At 38.5% G+C, this 20,482-nt stretch overlaps 1 protein-coding gene across 15 annotated transcripts in view; it reads right to left on the reverse strand.

Moving 5' to 3' along the window:
- Positions 1-18,691, reverse strand: part of LOC136244389 (uncharacterized) — a 31,457-nt gene extending 12,766 nt beyond the window's left edge. For 2 of the 15 annotated variants that reach the window (XR_010695207.1, XR_010695199.1), the window contains exons 1-3: positions 18,492-18,668; positions 18,029-18,223; positions 17,854-17,961 (exon numbers count right to left, since the gene is read on the reverse strand). The gene's annotated coding sequence lies outside the window, so the exon portion shown is untranslated. Of the gene's footprint in view, positions 1-16; positions 236-362; positions 5,427-17,853; positions 18,224-18,491 lie in introns of those variants that run through there. The other 13 variants (XR_010695212.1, XR_010695208.1, XR_010695213.1 and 10 more) reach the window with 10 other exon arrangements.
- Positions 18,692-20,482: the final 1,791 nt, after the last annotated feature.

Below are 20,482 nucleotides of genomic sequence, written 5' to 3' on the forward strand. Positions count from 1 at the left end.
AATTATTTTAACTTACTCATTGGCTGATTTTTCTACAAAATCACCATACTGCTGATAATACTGAAAACAAGCAGTTTGCAAGACCCACACATTCAAACAGACAGCTTCAAAGCCTTCATGTTGAGTGATACACAATGCACCTGTCTCAGTTATTTTATCTACTGTCTGATAAATTTCACAACAGCACACACACTCAACTGCAGTTGGCATAATTTCACAATTGTCACATCTGCACCTTGTATGAATACGTACAATACATGAATAATTAGCTGTAGCATAATAGAGTAGCTATCTAGATTAATATCTATGTTATATATAGTATGTAGCTAGCTTTATAGCCCAGCTAGTAGCTCCTGACTTACCAGTCTTTATTCAGTAGCCTTTCGCTGGAATCTTCTTCGCTATCTACCGAGTACGAATCTTCATCGCTGTCACTGGCTACTGGTTCGAATTGATATGGGTCAACTAGGTGCTCCATCTCTTCCTCCATGTCCGCGCTAGCTTGCTCACTGGCTTCGGATGACTCGGTGATTGTACTGGTATCTGAGCTAGTGATGCTTGCTGTATCGCTCAAATCGTCATCGAGGATTCTGAAGGCCATATCATTACAAAGCTTGGCAGAGGATGTATGAAAACAGTCTTTAAAGTCTTACTACACACGAGACAACACTATGCAGGAAGCCCCGTGACTATCAACGCTTACACTTGTGACGTCATGAGTAACAGGACCGCAAAACGGAAGAAGCCATAAACGGGCTTGGAATCCTGTTTTTCTACTCGCTTTTTCACCAGTAAATTATTTTTATTTTCAAAAACAAATCTTACAAACAGTAAACACATTACATACACTATATGTTGATGTAAAAAAAATGACATCAAAAATTTCATGCAATCCTCCCTTTAAGACACTATGCTAATCACCACTTTGACCACAACAGTTTTAAGAAGGGGACCATACTGTGTGTGTTGTACTATATGTATTGTAGTGTGTGTGTGGCCTGACTGGCCCTGTGTTCAATAAATTTCTCATGTTTTAAAATGAATCTACTTACTTTGCTACAGTATTGTGCCATACAGAAGCTTATTACAGTCATCCACTAAGTTCAACTGCTGTTTTTTTTATTGTACAGCCACACTTCAAACATGCTACTCCATTGCCACATCAGATCAAAGCTCTTCTTTTATTTTGAACTACTAAAAGTACACTATTTAAATACTCTACTATTTTAAACCTCTACACTGCAACAGAAAACAGGATGGTTAAAGTACCGTAAATTTAATAATTTAAGAAGAGATGGAAACTACTTGATAACGACTTCAGATGACAGAAGAAATTTTGACTAGTTCCGAGATCAGCTTTTTTATTTGTGTGGACCTATCATTGTAACCCCACTGCCATTGAAATATATGAAAGCAAAATACATACCAATTGTCTGCAAAGAAGACAAACTTATGTCATGTCAATGACTAGTAATTTTACATTTGATCAACTAGTTTAATGGGCCAGAGAGGAATTATCAGGAAATGTAGGTATTTCAATAGACTTTCATGTGGGAATTGAGTACAAAGCAAAAAGCAAAAATCATCTTTATTGAGTAGAATATTGTGGTGGTAATGTAATTGTAAAATTTCCTCACACGTATAATGAAGAGTTGCATCGTTTTTGTCAGTCCAAAGTGTTTAGTCCAGAACTTTATGTGTGTTGACAAGCCACTTCAGATTTCAAAATTGTGGTGATGGAAGAAATAGAAAAAGCGTCTACCTTCGATGAGTACACTTTGTAGATAAATCTGTCCAGATTTGGGAGAGAGAAGATAATAGGTGCCTACAACACAAGGCAGAGTCAAGTAAAATACCAGTATAATTGAGCCCATGCAAAAAGTTGCAGCTGCACATGGGTCAGAAAACGTGTATCCTTCCTTGCTTACAAGAAGTACTTAAAAGATAAGCACAATGAAATCATAACTGGTAACGAGGATCTGCCTACCACTCAAGTTTCTAAGCATAGCTAGCCAGACATCAACTCTCAAGGTCACACAATTCAGTGACCTTTACAAGAGTTGATACCCAGGACTACGTTAGTGACACATGTGACAGTGTTAGTCTATTGATTGTGGTGGGCTAGTTGTCACCTTCAAAATCACTCTGTGTGAATGACTCTGATGGTGAACACTGGGACCACACTAGTAAAGAGAACAAATGATATACAGTGGGGTAAGGTGATGCAAGTAACAGGGTTTAATTATGATGCAAATCGTTTAAGGTTTCTATGTACCTTAGAATTGATGCATTTGTAAGCACTGATATACCGTATGACAACAAATATTGGCGAAACTAATATTTGGCGATTTGCTATAAAATTGCAGTTGGCAAAATTTAATTTGGCGAAATGCTCTCACTGAAAAATAGGCGAATGGCGTAAGTACGATACTTTGCCGAAGGAAATTCTTTCACAGTAGGGTTTTTCTTTAATTCTCTTGTGTATTTATCTTTCCAGGCTCGGCAATAGCTTTCGATCTTCACCAGGCCTGGCGACGAAGTAATGAATGGTCGGTGTAATTCCATGGCTGTATGCTCCTTTACCTAGCGCTAGCTTTTCTGTATCAGTGAAATGCTGGTATTTTCCTCAGCGTACAATCTGTTCGTCACAGTCCATCTCTTCGTTTTCTTTCACTTTTGGCGCCTTCATCATAACTTCACACACAGCTGCATTGGCCACTTCTATGGAAGACATTGGCATTATCTGCGATAATGAGCCATCTGACTGTGGCAAAATACCGTCGACTTCACTTTCTCTCTTGGCATTAGCTCGTTTGAAATACACCAAAAGCGCCATTTTTGAAAAAATTATTCTCTCGAAAATCTGTTGGAATTTTCGAATTTTTCGTAAATTAAACTTTTCGTAAATTTCCCATTATACAGTATTTAATCTGGATAACTCGCCCATGTACAATAATCATGAAGCGAAAAAAAAACCACTTTGCAACAAAGTCATCGGCCCAAATTAAGCTTCCTGGCCTATATTGAGTTTAATAAAGACAGATTCTATTAGCCATAAGCAGCGCACACCAAAAAAACTTAACTTTGAGTGCGGTTTTGTATGGCTTCTTGAGCATAATGGCATTTGGCAAGAAGAAACGGCCCGGTTCGGGCTGTTTCCATCCGAAAACGAAATCAAAAATAGGACATGTACAATGATCCATTCAGCAAGCCTTGCTACTTTTTATCCCAGGATTCTCCTTGTAAACTTCGCTATGCCTGTGAAAGAATAATAATAATAATAATATTATGAATAATAAGAACAATAATATGAACAAACGAGCATATTTCAGTTTTGTTTGAAATACACATACTGTTTCCTTTTCACTTGATACTTACTAGTGGACCTATACACATTGCAAAGAACCACCAGAGGGTTGTTTTTGAGTTGAAGGATGTTTTTCAAGGTGGTTTGTAGGTGTGCGTTCTATTAGGATTTTTGCAAAAAACATATTATGAATCCACTATCGTGGTTCATGATTTCACTGAATTTACGATACTGTAGAGAAAAACTTTTCAGCAGCTCAGCAAATGATATTACCATTGCATGGAACCCTGGGAACTACCCCATATCTTCAGGGATTACTGGCACACCAACCATTTACGCTCACTTTTCCAATACTTAATGGATAACAATGCAGATAAAGTCAAAAGACATCACTGCCTGTTCAGGTGATATAGACCACTATGAAGTGACCTCAGTACTCCTAACAAAGGAACTGAACCAACAGTTTTTGTTCATAGTCCAATGCATAATGGATAATGATGCAGATAAAGTCAGAGAACTGTTGTTCAGGCTGTACAGACAGACTACTATATGACCTCAGTACTCCTGATTATGGAGCTGAAATGGATACACCTATCATGATTATCATCTTCAGAAGTGTCATATGGCTTTCTGACGATAAACATCTTTACAGCAACAACAATAAACAACATATAATTCATAGTTAGCCAGACATCAACTCTCAAGGTCACACACTTCAGTGACCGTTACAAGAGTTGATACCCAGGACTATGTTAGTGACACATGTGACAGTGTTAGTCTATTGACTGTGGTGGGCTAGTTGTCACCCTCAAAATCACTCTGTGAGTGAATGACTCTGATAGTGAACACTAGGACCATAGTCATCAGTACAGTAAAAGGATAATAGAATATGAATCTTTTGCCACAATGTATAAAACAGATATAAGAGGTAATTTACATAACATATTTTACTATACCATAATGAATTATCAGTATGTAAGCTCCACTAATATAAGTTTCGCTTTGTAATGTGTTATATCATCTGAGAGAATTTCACCCTGTTATTGATGGTGTGGGGTATCTACATGCCCAACCATCAGATGATGGATGGCTAGTTTTTGTGCAAGTGTCAACACAATTATATGAACAGCACTCTTCAAACTTGGAAAGTTTATTTGCCAACAAAAGGGATGTTAATGGTTACAAGGAACTTGCAACAGATATTTTGAATCATGTATTTCCACCAGTGTCATCAACTGATAATTTGTCATTGTTTGACTATTATCGAAATTTTACTACCACTAGTTTTAACATTAAAGCTGAAGATTTACATGTAGTGTATTTGTATGCCTCGACAACAACATATTTGAACAAAGATGTAAAAGTGTTTGAAAAGATCACAAAACATTCACAACACAATTGTGCGATAGGTCTATTGCATAAAGACTCACAATGTATAAGGCATTGAAACAGTGGTGTATAGAATAACTAGCTAAATGTTTATGTATTAATTAATATTGGTGTGTTTCAAGGTATCAAAAGTGTATAGCTATAATTATAGTTTATTATCACTTATATGAAACTATCAAAACGATACATTTTACTAAATACAGCATGGTACTTGATTGTGATGTGCATATTCCTCCTCAGGAAACAGGTGGGTTGGCAGATGCACCACAGGTACCATACGGTAGTGTTGCTCAGAGAAGATGAAAGAAAAGGATTTCGTGGATGAGGCATGTATAATCTATAACTCCATTTTTAAAAGTGAAATGAATCAGCTAAGTGTTAGCAGAGACTTTAAGTCTTTATCACAAATACTTTCGGTGAAATGTAGTGAAGCCAAAATGTATGGAATTTGTGGTTTATATATTTTTAAAGATGACTTCATATTTCTGGTGATGTTACACATATTGATCAGCTAGCTATAGCTGTATATGGTGCCTGGTTTTTAGAAGTAGCACATCAACTTGTTCAAGTGACTTTTATATATCTATGACAATTGCAGACTAACAATTGAACTGTATTACATATTATTATACACATTTGACGTCTTCTCTTTGAACTATTCATAATCTGCGAAAACTTTTCATGAACTGCTCATGAATGGAGCGTCAGTATTTTAATATCAAACAAATAGGTAAATTGAACACTTTCCCAGACAATCAGTATAACCTTTCAGACAACCAGGGAAGACCTTAAAATTATAATTGATGTATCCAACACATCAGAACCATTTCCTTTGAACTGCTGGACTTGTAGGTTGAGTTCAAAGATTTAGCACATTGCTAACCTTAGAAAATAGCAGTCTACAAAGGTTTGTTTCTTTTCAAAGATTTTTATTGTATTGCTTCACTTTGATGTTTATATAGTAATGTACTCAAGATTACTATTTTGATGTAGTCAAGATTGCAAAAATTAAGAATATTAAACTAGAGTAGGGATGATGTACTACAATAAAAAGTACTGAAACAAGTTGGATCAGAATAGTACATAATGTCCGATTGCTGTAAAACAATAAGAAGCAAAATAACTACTGTGATGTGTTGTGGAGATTCTGAAATGCACAGTAGGGACATTTGCTTCTTGTTTTACAGCAATTGCATGGACCAGGCAATAGTGTATTAATTGGTTGTTATGTTTTAGCCAATCAGATTGCACCATTTACTTGTTAACATTATAATCTAATCCAAAACAGCCAAGCTGTAAAAAAAGAGTGTGGCCCTCAAAAAGGCTATCGTGAAAAAAGATGTGAAATTGGCACCAAATTCACCTGAATTGTCGTTATTAAAATTTGTACCATTAACCTACCATCACAGCCATTTCTTGGCCGCCACCTTGGATTTCACATCTTTTTTCACCATAGCCTTTTTGAGGGCTGCACTCTTTTTTTACAGCTTGGCTGTTTTGGATTAGATTTCACTTCTTTTTGTATTTGTATACCCCAAAGCCGGCCTATGGCTTTAGGGCTTTTAACCTATCATTTTTTTCTTTACTACAGGAAGAAGAAAAGATGAAGCAGGGTGATTTCTTTGTAGCTGACCTCTCTGCAAGGTGATCCTTCTAGCTGATCTCTCTACCGGATAACTTGTTTGTAGCTGAACTCTCTACAGGGTGATTTGTTTGTAGCTGAACTCTCTATAAGGTAACTTCTTCTAGCTGATCTTTCTACAGGGTGATTTGTTTGTAGCTGAATTCTCTACAGGACGATTTGCTTGCAGCTGAACTGCTGAACTCTCTACAATGTAACTTCTTCTAGCTGAACTCTCTACGGGTGGCTTGTTTCTAGCTGATCTCTCTAGAGGGTGACTTGTTTCCAGCTGAACTCTCTAGAGGGTGATTTGTTTCTAGCTGAACTCTCTACAAGGTAACTTCTTCTAGCTGATCTTTCTTCAGGGTGATTGTTTGTAGCTGAATTCTCTACAGGGCAATTTGTTTGCAGCTGAACTCTCTACATGGTAGTTTCTTTGTAGCTGAGCTCTCTACAATGTAACTTCTTCTAGCTAAACTCTCTACAGGGTGACTTGTTTGTAGCTGAACTCTCTACAGGGTGATTTGTTTGTAGCTGAACTCTCTACAAGGTAACTTCTTCTAGTTGATCTTGCTACAGGGTGATTTGTTTGTAGCTGAATGGGCAATTTGTTTGCAGCTGAATGGGCGATTTGTTTGTAGCTGAACTCTCTACATGGTAGTTTCTTTGAAGCTGAACTCTCTACAATGTAACTTCTTCTAGCTGAACTCTCTACAATGTAACTTCTTCTAGCTGAACTCTCTACAGGATGACTTGTTTCTAGCTGATCTCTGTACAGGGTGACTTGTTCCTAGCTGAACTCTCTATATGTGATTTGTTTGCAGCTGAACTCTCTTACATGGTAGTTTCTTTGTATCTGAACTCTCTACAAGGTGACTTCTTCTAGCTGATCTATCTACAGGATGACTTGTTTCTAACTGAACTCTCTACAGTGTGATCTGTTCATAGCAGAACTTTCTACTGGGTGATTTGTTTACAGCTAAACTCTTTGCATGATTGTTTCTTTGTAACTGAACTCTCTACAAGGTAACTTCTTCTAGCTGATCTCTCTACAGGGTAATTTATTTGAGCTGAACTCCCTACATGATGGCTTCTTTGTAGCTGAACTCTCTATTAGGTACCTTCTTCTAGCTGATCTGACTACAGGGTGACTTGTTTGTAGCTGAATTCCCTACAGAATAACTTGTATAACTGAGTGAATTATAATGCAGTTGAATGCTTTATTAGGGTGACTGTTCTATTAGAGTATCTCGATCTCGCATTTGCTGCACGTAGTTGCCTTTCGAATCATAACTCAGTGATTTGTAATGCGATTCTTCTGTACTACTGCAAGAACTTTCTATGATGATTATTCCAGCTACATACTGATTTTCAGCTCGTTGCTTTAAGCGGTTTGCCTGGTAGACACGAAAACTAATAGTTTTTTTATTCATAAAAATTGATCACGTAATTTTGACACAGGTTGGGTTTTGTGTCATATCTCCATGGTCTTTATCCCGATTCCTTTCAAACCACAAAAAGGAACTCCAACGATGGTTGCTCCATCTACATTACAATTTTCAACTGATTCCTCCAAGGGGTTTACCCTGTAGGCGTGACAGACCTTCGACCTTATTTAACGCAAATAATCGGTCATAACTCCGTGAATGTTCATCTGATTTCTACCAAAGTTGGTAAGGAGATCCGCCTTAATGAGCCCTTTAAGTGTGCCAAATTTCAGTCCAATCCGAACACGCATTCATGTTTTATGGCAAATTTTGCGAGGTGTGCGAAATGAAGAAGAAAAAAAACGAAGAAATTAAAATGAAATTTTGTTCGCTCGTATCTCGGAAATGGCTGGAGCGATTTTCTTCAAATTTGGTATGTAGACTCCCCTAACTGGGCGGCACGTCTCTAACAAATTTGGTTCCAATCAGATAAGGAATCACAGAGCTACATAGGTATGAAAATTGTGTTTTCTTTCTTCCTGTTAATATACTCACGGTGTGGCGCGCCGACTTCTTGGGCTGCACGACACACTACTGTGTGTCTTGATACAGATAATGAGCAGATGGTAAAGTGTCTTATTTCCTCCCCAATGTTCATACTATGCATCTATAGAAAATTCTGTGGTTTTTAATGATATTCATTGATGATTGAAGACGTGTGGTCACCATGTTTACCTTCTACTATTTCTTCTGTGATATACATTGTTGATTCAGTGTCGCTGCTTGCCCTTCTCTTAAATACCAAATCTGGCACAGCACGGAAAAAGTACAATGAATCTTTCGTGTGTCAGTATCATGTATCCAATTATACTTTAAAATGTAATATAACCAGTAGTAGTTGTTTACACAATATGTATGTTCACAACACTATAGAGTATCCATCGTACAACATTAACAGGATCCTTCATACACAATCTCCTCTAGATATTTAATATGTATTTCAGGTTTTTTTTTTGTTACCTGGGTTGCAACTGGTGGTTCCCTTACGATATTCACAGTTTGGAGAAACTAAGTTTAGCAGAGGAATGATAGATATTATTAGAATAGCCAGGGTAAGTAGGAAACTTGGTCTGTTTGTCACGTGGAGAGGCTGTTGAGTCACGGTAAAGGCAAGCAATTGCTTATTTTGGAGTCGAAGGGTGAGCCACCCGGAAGATCCTTGGGTACATAGGATTGATGGGAGTAGCCGGTAAAAAGTGTGTTATGTTCCGCTTGTGTCCTTACACAACTGTGATGGTGAATGGGGGGAATCCCATCAACACAATGATTTGGTCAGAGACAGAGTAACAGGGAAATCTATCAAGGAGATTCTCTGTTACCATTACTCTTTTGCCTGGCTATAACACTACTGCCAGTGGCATTAAGGCAAAATAGTGGATATTGCAGCCAATACTTGACGGAATCCCTAACGCACCTGTTCTTCGTGGATGATCTAAAGGTGTATGCAGATAGCCCAGAAACCCTGGACAAAGTAATGCTCCAAGTGGACAAAGAGTGAGGCACAATGGGAATGGCCCTAGGACTACAAAAATGTGGCATAGCCCACATAGAGCAAGGAAAAGTAATACAAAAAGGCAATACGGAATTTATGGGGCAGGAACAAATTCAAGAAGTGACCATGGAGTGAGCTTATCGATACTTGGGAATAGATTAATTGCAACTCTTTTCACCCAGCCATAAAACTGTGAGAAACAGGCTACAGAACGAACATTACAGCAAGCTAAATCAATATGGTCCTCCATCTTGAGTAGTAAATGTATGGTCCAAGCCCACCAACATGTGGGGTATGTCAGTTTTCTGTTACTACATGACCGTGATATAATGGTCAACAACGGAGTTCAACAACATAGATAAGAAGACAAAAATACCATTAGCAACTATCAGGGATATCACAAATGTGGAGCCACTGAACGATTATACCTCCCTAGAGAAGAGGGAGGTAGAGAGCTAAGCTTGATAATTCAAATATGGGAAAAGGAACAAGTATCCCTGATATGCTACCTCCAAACCACCAAAAGTGAATGACTAAAAGGAGTTTTGTCCTTTCTACAAGAGCTACACATTACAGGTAACGGCATTCCACTGGCAGCAAGTTGATCGATATTACAAAAATATAAAATAGACACCCCAACAAGCCTTAGAGAAAAGAAAATACATGGATCCCATAGAAGTACAGTAGAAGGCCCAATGGTAGACAAGGTTGCCACTTTTGCCTGGCTTAGAGATGGTACATTCAAGGCTGCCACTGAAGCTGTTATAATTGCAGTACAAGACGGCTCCCGCTTAACATGCCACTATGCTCAGACGGTGCTAAAACATGAAGTAAATCCCATGTGTCAAGTATGCAGAAACAAAAATAGCCTCTACAACCTCTACGTTTCCAACCTTTCCATTTAGTGCTGCATCCACCCTTAAGTACCGAACAACTTAAAAGATGCTTCAGTTCATTTGCCAAGTCTGTAATAGCTGCAATAACGGAACTCCATACCATCCTACATATTGCACATCTAGATATAAGGATTCCAAACATCTGCTATGATATAAGGGATGGTACATGGAAAGCGATGGTACATGGAAAGCGATATTGATTGACCTAGATGATAGTCGGCCTGTTCATGAGCCGCTGGTGGTGTATGATCCTTCTTCCGTTATGTACAATAAGGAATATGACAGCTTGGATAAATATGACTGGCACCAACTTGCCATTATGCTTACACGAATTATGAAAGGTGATAACAAAGGAAATTACCACAAGGATCCACCCAAGTTTGATGATGATGAAATTGGAACAAAGTTACAGCGTTCTTATGAATTGGGAGAAAGTCCAGATTTACCTGACTTTGGAGTGCCATTGTGTGATTGTTTGCCACCATCATAACAAGTGTAAACCAAACATGCTAGTGGGCATGGCTTATAATGTTGTCTCACCGGCTCTTGTACCTGGTAACCATAACCCACCTATGCCCCCTATGGATTGGAAACTGGTAAAAGTATCTCTGTTGTAAATCACATTACATGCACAATGAAGACTGGTAGTACATACCATTATAAAACACCAGGGGGACCTGCTGAAGTTTATAATAACTGTACAGAGGATACAGTCTCTATATTTATTCTGTCTTCTAAATGGCAAGAAATGACGCGCTATGCTTTTGACTACAAGACCATGTTGCAAGATTTCTGGGGTTCTTAGGAGTTCAATATCGATTCTCCTTATGGCCAAGCCATGAAGAATAAAGTAGAAATGCTATGCAGAAACGGAGGTGCAATGTTTAAATGTTTCTTCACAAAAGTTAGAGAAGAGGTCATGTGAAAAACAACAAAGATTCGAAGTGCAAGGAAGATACTCAAACAAGAAGACTATTTCTGATCCCTTCAAAGTTTACAAAATCCAGTTTCCATTACTGCACACAGAGCAATAGAGGATATCCAAACTATTGGACAACAAAGCTGATATAGAAGCACTTGACAAAATGGAGACCACAATGTACAGTACACCAGACATGGGACCAAGTACATGAGTACTTATACTTAAGTACACTTAAGTACAGATTTGAAAGTACTTGTACTTTACTTAAGTACTGTCAAATGTACTTGGCCCCATGTCTGCAGTACACATGACTGCTCTGTTAGAGTTAGGGCACTTTAACAAAATCAAATGATCCTAACAAAATAGACATTTCTTTTCAATGTAGTAACACCTCTTTAACAAACTCAAATCAAAAGCCTTATGGCCAAGCCATGAAGAATGAAGTAGAAACGCTATGCAGAGACGGGGGTGCAATGTTTGAACATTTCTTCACAAACGTTAGAGAAGAGGTCATGAGAAAAACAACGAAGATTCGAAGTGCAAGGAAGATACTCAAGCAAGAAGACTATTCCTGATCCCTCCAAAGTTTACAAAATCCAGTTTCCATTACTACACACAGAGCAATAGAGGATATTCAAACTATTGGACAACAAAGCTGATATAGAAGCACTTGACAAAATGGAGACCACAATGTACAGTACACATGACTGCTCTGTTAGAGTTAGGGCACTTTAACAAAATCAAGTGATCCTAACAAAATAGATTCAATGTAGTAACACCTCTTTAACAAACTCAAATCAAAAGCTTTATGGCCAAGCCATGAAGAATGAAGTAGAAACGCTATGCAGAGACGGGGGTGCAATGTTTGAATGTTTCTTCACAAACGTTAGAGAAGAGGTCATGAGAAAAACAATGAAGAGATTCGAAGTGCAAGGAAGATACTCAAGCAACAAGACTATTCCTGATCCCTCCAAAGTTTACAAAATCCAGTTTCCATTACTGCACACAGAGCAATAGAGGATATTCAAACTATTGGACAACAAAGCTGATATAGAAGCACTTGACAAAATGGAGACCACAAGGTACAGTACACATGACTGCTCTGTTAGAGTTAGGGCACTTTAACAAAATCAAGTGATCCTAACAAAATAGACATTTCTTTTCAATGTAGTAACACCTCTTTAACAAACTCAAATCAAAAGCTTTATAGCCAAGCCATGAAGAATGAAGTAGAAACGCTATGCAGAGACGGGGGTGCAATGTTTGAACGTTTCTTCACAAACGTTAGAGAAGAGGTCATGAGAAAACAACGAAGATTCGAAGTGCAAGGAAGATACTCAAGCAAGAAGACTATTCCTGATCCCTCCAAAGTTTACAAAATCCAGTTTCCATTACTGCACACAGAGCAATAGAGGATATTCAAACTATTGGACAACAAAGCTGATATAGAAGCACTTGACAAAATGGAGACCACAATGTACAGTACACATGACTGCTCTGTTAGAGTTAGGGCACTTTAACAAAATCAAGTGATCCTAACAAAATATACATTTCTTTTCAATGTAGTAACACCTCTTTAACAAACTCAAATCAAAAGCCTTATGGCCAAGCCATGAAGAATGAAGTAGAAACGCTATGCAGAGACGGGGGTGCAATGTTTGAACATTTCTTCACAAACATTAGAGAAGAGGTCATGAGAAAAACAACGAAGACTCGAAGTGCAAGGAAGATACTCAAGCAAGAAGACTATTCCTGATCCCTCCAAAGTTTACAAAATCCAGTTTCCATTACTGCACGCAGAGCAATAGAGGATATTCAAACTATTGGACAACAAAGCTGATATAGAAGCACTTGACAAAATGGAGACCACAATGTACAGTACACATGACTGCTCTGTTAGAGTTAGGGCACTTTAACAAAATCAAGTGATCCTAACAAAATAGACATTTCTTTTCAATGTAGTAACACCTCTTTAACAAACTCAAATCAAAAGCTTTATGGCCAAGCCATGAAGAATGAAGTAGAAACGCTATGCAGAGACGGGGGTGCAATGTTTGAACGTTTCTTCACAAACGTTAGAGAAGAGGTCATGAGAAAAACAACGAAGATTCGAAGTGCAAGGAAGATACTCAAGCAAGAAGACTATTCCTGATCCCTCCAAAGTTTACAAAATCCAGTTTCCATTACTGCACGCAGAGCAATAGAGGATATTCAAACTATTGGACAACAAAGCTGATATAGAAGCACTTGACAAAATGGAGACCACAATGTACAGTACACATGACTGCTCTGTTAGAGTTAGGGCACTTTAACAAAATCAAGTGATCCTAACAAAATAGACATTTCTTTTCAATGTAGTAACACCTCTTTAACAAACTCAAATCAAAAGCTTTATGGCCAAGCCATGAAGAATGAAGTAGAAACGCTATGCAGAGACGGGGGTGCAATGTTTGAACGTTTCTTCACAAACGTTAGTGAAGAGGTCATGAGAAAAACAACGAAGATTCGAAGTGCAAGGAAGATACTCAAGCAAGAAGACTATTCCTGATCCCTCCAAAGTTTACAAAATCCAGTTTCCATTACTGCACGCAGAGCAATAGAGGATATTCAAACTATTGGACAACAAAGCTGATATAGAAGCACTTGACAAAATGGAGACCACAATGTACAGTACACATGACTGCTCTGTTAGAGTTAGGGCACTTTAACAAAATCAAGTGATCCTAACAAAATAGACATTTCTTTTCAATGTAGTAACACCTCTTTAACAAACTCAAATCAAAAGCTTTATGGCCAAGCCATGAAGAATGAAGTAGAAACGCTATGCAGAGACGGGGGTGCAATGTTTGAATGTTTCTTCACAAACGTTAGAGAAGAGGTCATGAGAAAAACAATGAAGAGATTCGAAGTGCAAGGAAGATACTCAAGCAAGAAGACTATTCCTGATCCCTCCAAAGTTTACAAAATCCAGTTTCCATTACTGCACACAGAGCAATAGAGGATATTCAAACTATTGGACAACAAAGCTGATATAGAAGCACTTGACAAAATGGAGACCACAATGTACAGTACACATGACTGCTCTGTTAGAGTTAGGGCACTTTAACAAAATCAAGTGATCCTAACAAAATAGACATTTCTTTTCAATGTAGTAACACCTCTTTAACAAACTCAAATCAAAAGCTTTATGGCCAAGCCATGAAGAATGAAGTAGAAACGCTATGCAGAGACGGGGGTGCAATGTTTGAACGTTTCTTCACAAACGTTAGAGAAGAGGTCATGAGAAAAACAACGAAGATTCGAAGTGCAAGGAAGATACTCAAGCAAGAAGACTATTCCTGATCCCTCCAAAGTTTACAAAATCCAGTTTCCATTACTGCACACAGAGCAATAGAGGATATTCAAACTATTGGACAACAAAGCTGATATAGAAGCACTTGACAAAATGGAGACCACAATGTACAGTACACATGACTGCTCTGTTAGAGTTAGGGCACTTTAACAAAATCAAGTGATCCTAACAAAATAGACATTTCTTTTCAATGTAGTAACACCTCTTTAACAAACTCAAATCAAAAGCTTTATGGCCAAGCCATGAAGAATGAAGTAGAAACGCTATGCAGAGACGAGGGTGCAATGTTTGAACATTTCTTCACAAACGTTAGAGAAGAGGTCATGAGAAAAACAACGAAGATTCGAAGTGCAAGGAAGATACTCAAGCAAGAAGACTATTCCTGATCCCTCCAAAGTTTACAAAATCCAGTTTCCATTACTACACACAGAGCAATAGAGGATATCCAAACTATTGGACAACAAAGCTGATATAGAAGCACTTGACAAAATGGAGACCACAATGTACAGTACACATGACTGCTCTGTTAGAGTTAGGGCACTTTAACAAAATCAAGTGATCCTAACAAAATAGACATTTCTTTTCAATGTAGTAACACCTCTTTAACAAACTCAAATCAAAAGCTTTATGGCCAAGCCATGAAGAATGAAGTAGAAACGCTATGCAGAGACGAGGGTGCAATGTTTGAACATTTCTTCATAAACGTTAGAGAAGAGGTCATGAGAAAAACAACGAAGATTCGAAGTGCAAGGAAGATACTCAAGCAAGAAGACTATTTCTGATCCCTCCAAAGTTTACAAAATCCAGTTTCCATTACTGCACACAGAGCAATAGAGGATATTCAAACTATTGGACAACAAAGCTGATATAGAAGCACTTGACAAAATGGAGATCACAATGTACAGTACAAATGACTGCTCTGTTACAGTTAGGGCACTTTAACAAAATCAAATGATCCTAACAAAAAAGATGTTTCTTTTCAATATAGTAACACCTCTTTAACAAACTCAAATCAAAAGAAACAAAACATTGTGAACTGGTTAAAGAATCTACCTTGCCTATAGTGATGATAAATTCTGCAAAACTACAGAATTGATTGACAGCAAGAAAGCAAGTGATACAAGTACCAATAGAGAATAAATGTTGTCCCAATTGCTGAAGAGGCACTTGAATGATGTCACTAAATATCTGTGGTTCTTTGGCATTTCACTACAACACATATATAACCTTAAAACCAAGATTCAAGTAAGAACTGATTATTCCATTTCCCTCTTGTCAGTACCTCAAGAATGAACCATCATGGAGCAAGAAAGATTTGGTGCTCGTCATGAAGCGGTTGGTAGACTCAGAGTTTGGTTTTAGAATTGACTAAATGGCAATAGAAGATGATGGGCAGCTGCGTGGTAAATGTGAAGTAAAATACAAGTTGTTTGGCCCACTTGCAGGTACACCAATGCTGCATAACAGATATCTGAATGGCATCACATATTGTCACGGCTTGGGAAGGAAGTTTTCCTTAATTCATACTCATGCAAGAGTTACCATGACAGTCAGAAAAACATTTTGTGCTAACAGGAGCTTATAAGCCGCCAAAGGAGCATGTAACTCGGTTCCATCACAATAATTACATCAAGTTTTTTGAATAACAAATCGCTACGAGTGTATACGGCACCGACTAATGAGATTTTACTTTCCTTATATGGAAACGAATCGCTAATGAATTTGGATTTCGATGGCACCTGGCAGGCAACGTAAGTTTCATGCTCCTTCGCTGCCTTTGGTGGTTCATAAGCTCCTGGTGCTAAAAAAGCAAATGTGACTCTAATGGGAATAGGATCTACTTTTACTTTGCATGGCTACCCAGATTCGAAAGTTAGAGCAACTGGTATGGCCATTCACATTGTAACACCAATAAGTGAAAATTATGCCTCAAGTTGTGAAAGCAGTGATGACGATCACATATTTGTGGAAGAGAAGGCATCATACTCCAAAATTGACAAACACCAGTTAATAGCAACAGCTATAACAGCCTCTTTCACAGAAAATAACTGCCATCAATGTTTGAATTCTCTTATTCCAGTAGTAATGATGTTCCCACCCAAGGCAGTGATTCGCCTATTCGACTGTGTAAATGATTTGCTCCTTACGAGTGACTATTTTGATTGGATGTCAGGGGATAAATTTGTGTGGATAGCTTTTTTCTTGCTGTGGTTAGTGATATACCACAGGTATGTTACATAGGTGTACCATATGTTGTAGTTATACCATTATATTATATATTGTAGGTGTGACATGTCTCTGAAGATGACTCAGCAATGAAGTGACACAACGAGGTGGTAAAGGCACAACTGGAAAATGATCCCAATCAAGCCAACAACAAAAAACTGTTCCATTTTTCTTGCAATAGTGTATTACATGTACATGCAGCCTCTTACATAACCCAATAGTGAAATCATGAGTGTGTTGAAGGTTGATAGGCGGGAGTGTGACATCTGGCTTCACCACAAACATATGTCAACATGTACATCAAAGGGCCACGCTTTAGAGGCTTCCCCATTGAAAATGTATGGCAAAATTTACAGCATCATAACTGGAGTGTCTTACATTTGAATGAAGCACTTTTAATATATTTTTAGCAGGTTGGTTGAGATGCGCTATCTAATGAGTGATACAGGAAGCTCGCGAGTTATTAATCATTTTCGAGGATTCAGCTTAACACGTACGTACTATATAAGCGTAACAGACAACAACGAAACATTTCACAAAAAAGTGACAAAGGTACTATAACACTCTTTAGAAGAATGTACGAATGGTATTGATTGGTGTAGCAAAACAATTGAGTGCCTTATAGGAGTTGCCTGACTGCTTTGTTAGAGAATCTCAATTTTTTTTTAACCTTTAAAGCGTCACACAAATTCTAATAAAACTGCGCTGAATACTCATAGGCTGATTCATCAACCATCTGTATGGCTGTAAACAAAGCTCTGAAACTTCCCTACAGTAAACACTAATTTAAAGCTAAGCAATTTGTGATGTAACAAGGAATAAAATAGTACCCAGGGTACTACCCTTTTGCAAAAGGCAAGAACTCTCCATGAATAGAAACTGTCACAAAACAGATAACATCCCTGCCAGCCAATCACTATTCGCTTCAAATACTTGCTTACACTATGGTGTACAATGGCCCCACCTGGTTTGTAAATCTCTTAGTAACAGAACATTGTTATTACGCCAACTAAAATGAGAACCACAATCTTGGGTGTACCCAAATTCACTGGACACTCAAGCTTTTATTTATGTATTTATTTTTTTACCTTTTCTGGACCACAATAATATTTTAGAAATCAACACCATCACCACAAGACATAAAATTTATACATTACTCACAAAAACTACACTAAATCCACAGTGTAGTTTATTATCGACAATAATTTGCCTGCTGCTAGTAATAATACAAGCACTGTGTATCATGTTAACGCATCCATCTGTCTTCCCCTAGCCAAAATAGCACACATTGATATAAGTTTTACACCTTGTACATTATCTAATGATATAGCATTACCTATAGCCTTTCAGTAGTTTGCTTGTTTACTCTAGCTTTGCCAGCTCTTTGGTTTATAATGCTGTAATATGCAAGGCAAGACATGTGAGCCTCCATGTGTAGTATACTAATCATTTTAGTGGTTGAAAAAGGTGTTTGAGTAAACTTTACGTCTAGTAGTCCAGTCCAGTGAATGGCCGACTGTTATAATCACCCCTGATGTAGACAGCCAGACAGATGGCATTCCAGCTTTATACACTCCTTACACATACTATTATTCAGTTGTATTTGTTAACTCGTGTTGTATACATGTTGTGAGATAACAAAAGAGTACACATAGTTTCACGCAGTCAGACCACTATTTGGTTGGGAACAAAAGTAGAAAAAGTGGTCTGGAAATATTCCATAGATCTACTAACCCCAGGTACCCGGGGTTAGTTGGACCATGGATAGTAGAACCTCTACTATCTATGTTTGGACTGACCGGTGTTTATCCGTCGCTCGAACTGGAAACATCTCTGGTCACATCGCTTCCGTTGGTGCCGCTACAAACTAGAAAACATAACAACAGTTACAGGATTAAAGGTCATTACCAGCGCCACTGTTCTCAAGACTTTAAGCAAAATCCGATCACCCGCCTCTCTCCTCGCCTTTTACGGTAATTAATCGTGCAGTGCGCATGCGCCTGAAAGGTGCATTAATAAGAGTTGGTCCTGGTCGGGGGATAATCAGCCACTGAGTAAAATGCGAAAATGTGTGCGATAACTACGAGATATCATAACCTGTGTATGTTGTACAAAGTGTGACTTACATAGATAGTATAATTTATTATGGGTACGTAGAATATAAGGTAGGGTAGAGTAAATTATCTGTTCTCGGACACCATGTATACTCGGACACTCGTTCTTGTAAACTGCTGGACAGAATCCTACGAAAATTGGTGTGGAGATACCTTGCATATAGCCCAACTATACCTCCAATTTTGAGCCAAAAATCTTGTTTGATTGTTGTGCTAGACCACAACAAAGTCGTTGCTCACAATCATATATTCTCGGACAAAATTCAAGTATTGTCGGACACTGGTCAGTAATCCTACATCAAATACTTTAAAGATTTACCACCAACACCATCTGTTAGGGCTATTCATTAGTTATCAGCAGAGCCATAGTTTATTTCTTTCTATCTCATTTGCAGGAAGCTGTGATCGGAAATGTGCGAGCATGTCACCACCTCTATTCTCAGACACGAGCTATCAGCTGGTTCTCGTACACGGTTATATCAAATCGTACAAAAATTATTGTCGACATACCTTATACATAGCCTATCTGAATCTCCAAGTTTGAGCTAAAAAGCTTTTATGGTTAGCTAACTAGAGCGGATTAAAGTTTCCACGAGAAAATTAGTATTCTCATTTTTCTCGGATAATAGCCAATGCTTCCTACCCCAAATAATTTAGCCACTTCCTACCATCACCATCTGATAGAGCTGTTCATTGGCTATCAGCAGAGTCATAGTTTATTTCTTTCCATCATCGTAATGGATAGTTATGATCGGAAATATGTGAATATGCAATTACATCTATTCTCGGACACATCGTTTCTGTGCTGTCTGATTGAATCTTTTTTTTTTTTTTTTTTTTTTTTTTTTTTTTTTTTTTTTTACCCGGGCTTGATGGACTGCCCTTGCCTACCACCCCCAGCACATAAATGGCCTGTGCTGGACAAACCGGGACTTTCTTAGTCCACGGCAAACTGAGACTCTGCCCGAATCAGCTCCACAATTGGGGGAGTCTTAACATAGTGACCGATGGATGAGCGGGCTCCGCGGATGCATTGTATGGAGGACCGCAAGAGAGAAAAAGATAGACAGCACCTTAACCACCCCATGACAACAGAGTAATCATCGCCCCACTTGTTTGAAAGTTGATGAGCCAAGCGTTGATAAAAAACAGAAGCCTCATGAGCCAGACCACCAGAGGCAGACATTACCAGGGGGGTAAAAGAGGCATGCTCCTCCTCACGAATTCTCTGAGCATACGCACGTTTCTTAATGTTCTCGTGCCTCCGATAACAGGAGGCCAGTGATGAGGACGCATTAGAAGCAGCCAGAGGGTTGAACACCCGCACATCCACAAAACATCTTTCACTTCTTCCACCCCAAAAACCATTCATGGCGATGTCAAGACGGGCACCATCTTGGATATTGGCAGAAGCAGGGTAGTCCTGCTGTGAAACCGGCTGGAGCTCTGGTTCAACAGCTACCTGAGAGCATACTTCAGTCAACAGGGTAGCAGTTAGATCTCTGATCTCATTGTGTCGGATAGAAGGTAAGCCACCCTTGGGACAGGATAAAGCATGCTCCACTGAAAAGGAAGTCCCACATGCACAGTGAGCAGGAGTCCGCTGAGGAGACCACCCATAACGTAGTGCCACGGCATCGTGAAACGCGGACTTATGCAGTGCAAAGCCATGTTCC

Source organism: Dysidea avara, chromosome 14 (genome assembly GCF_963678975.1).
Source record: "Dysidea avara chromosome 14, odDysAvar1.4, whole genome shotgun sequence".
Taxonomy (NCBI): Eukaryota; Metazoa; Porifera; class Demospongiae; order Dictyoceratida; family Dysideidae; genus Dysidea; species Dysidea avara.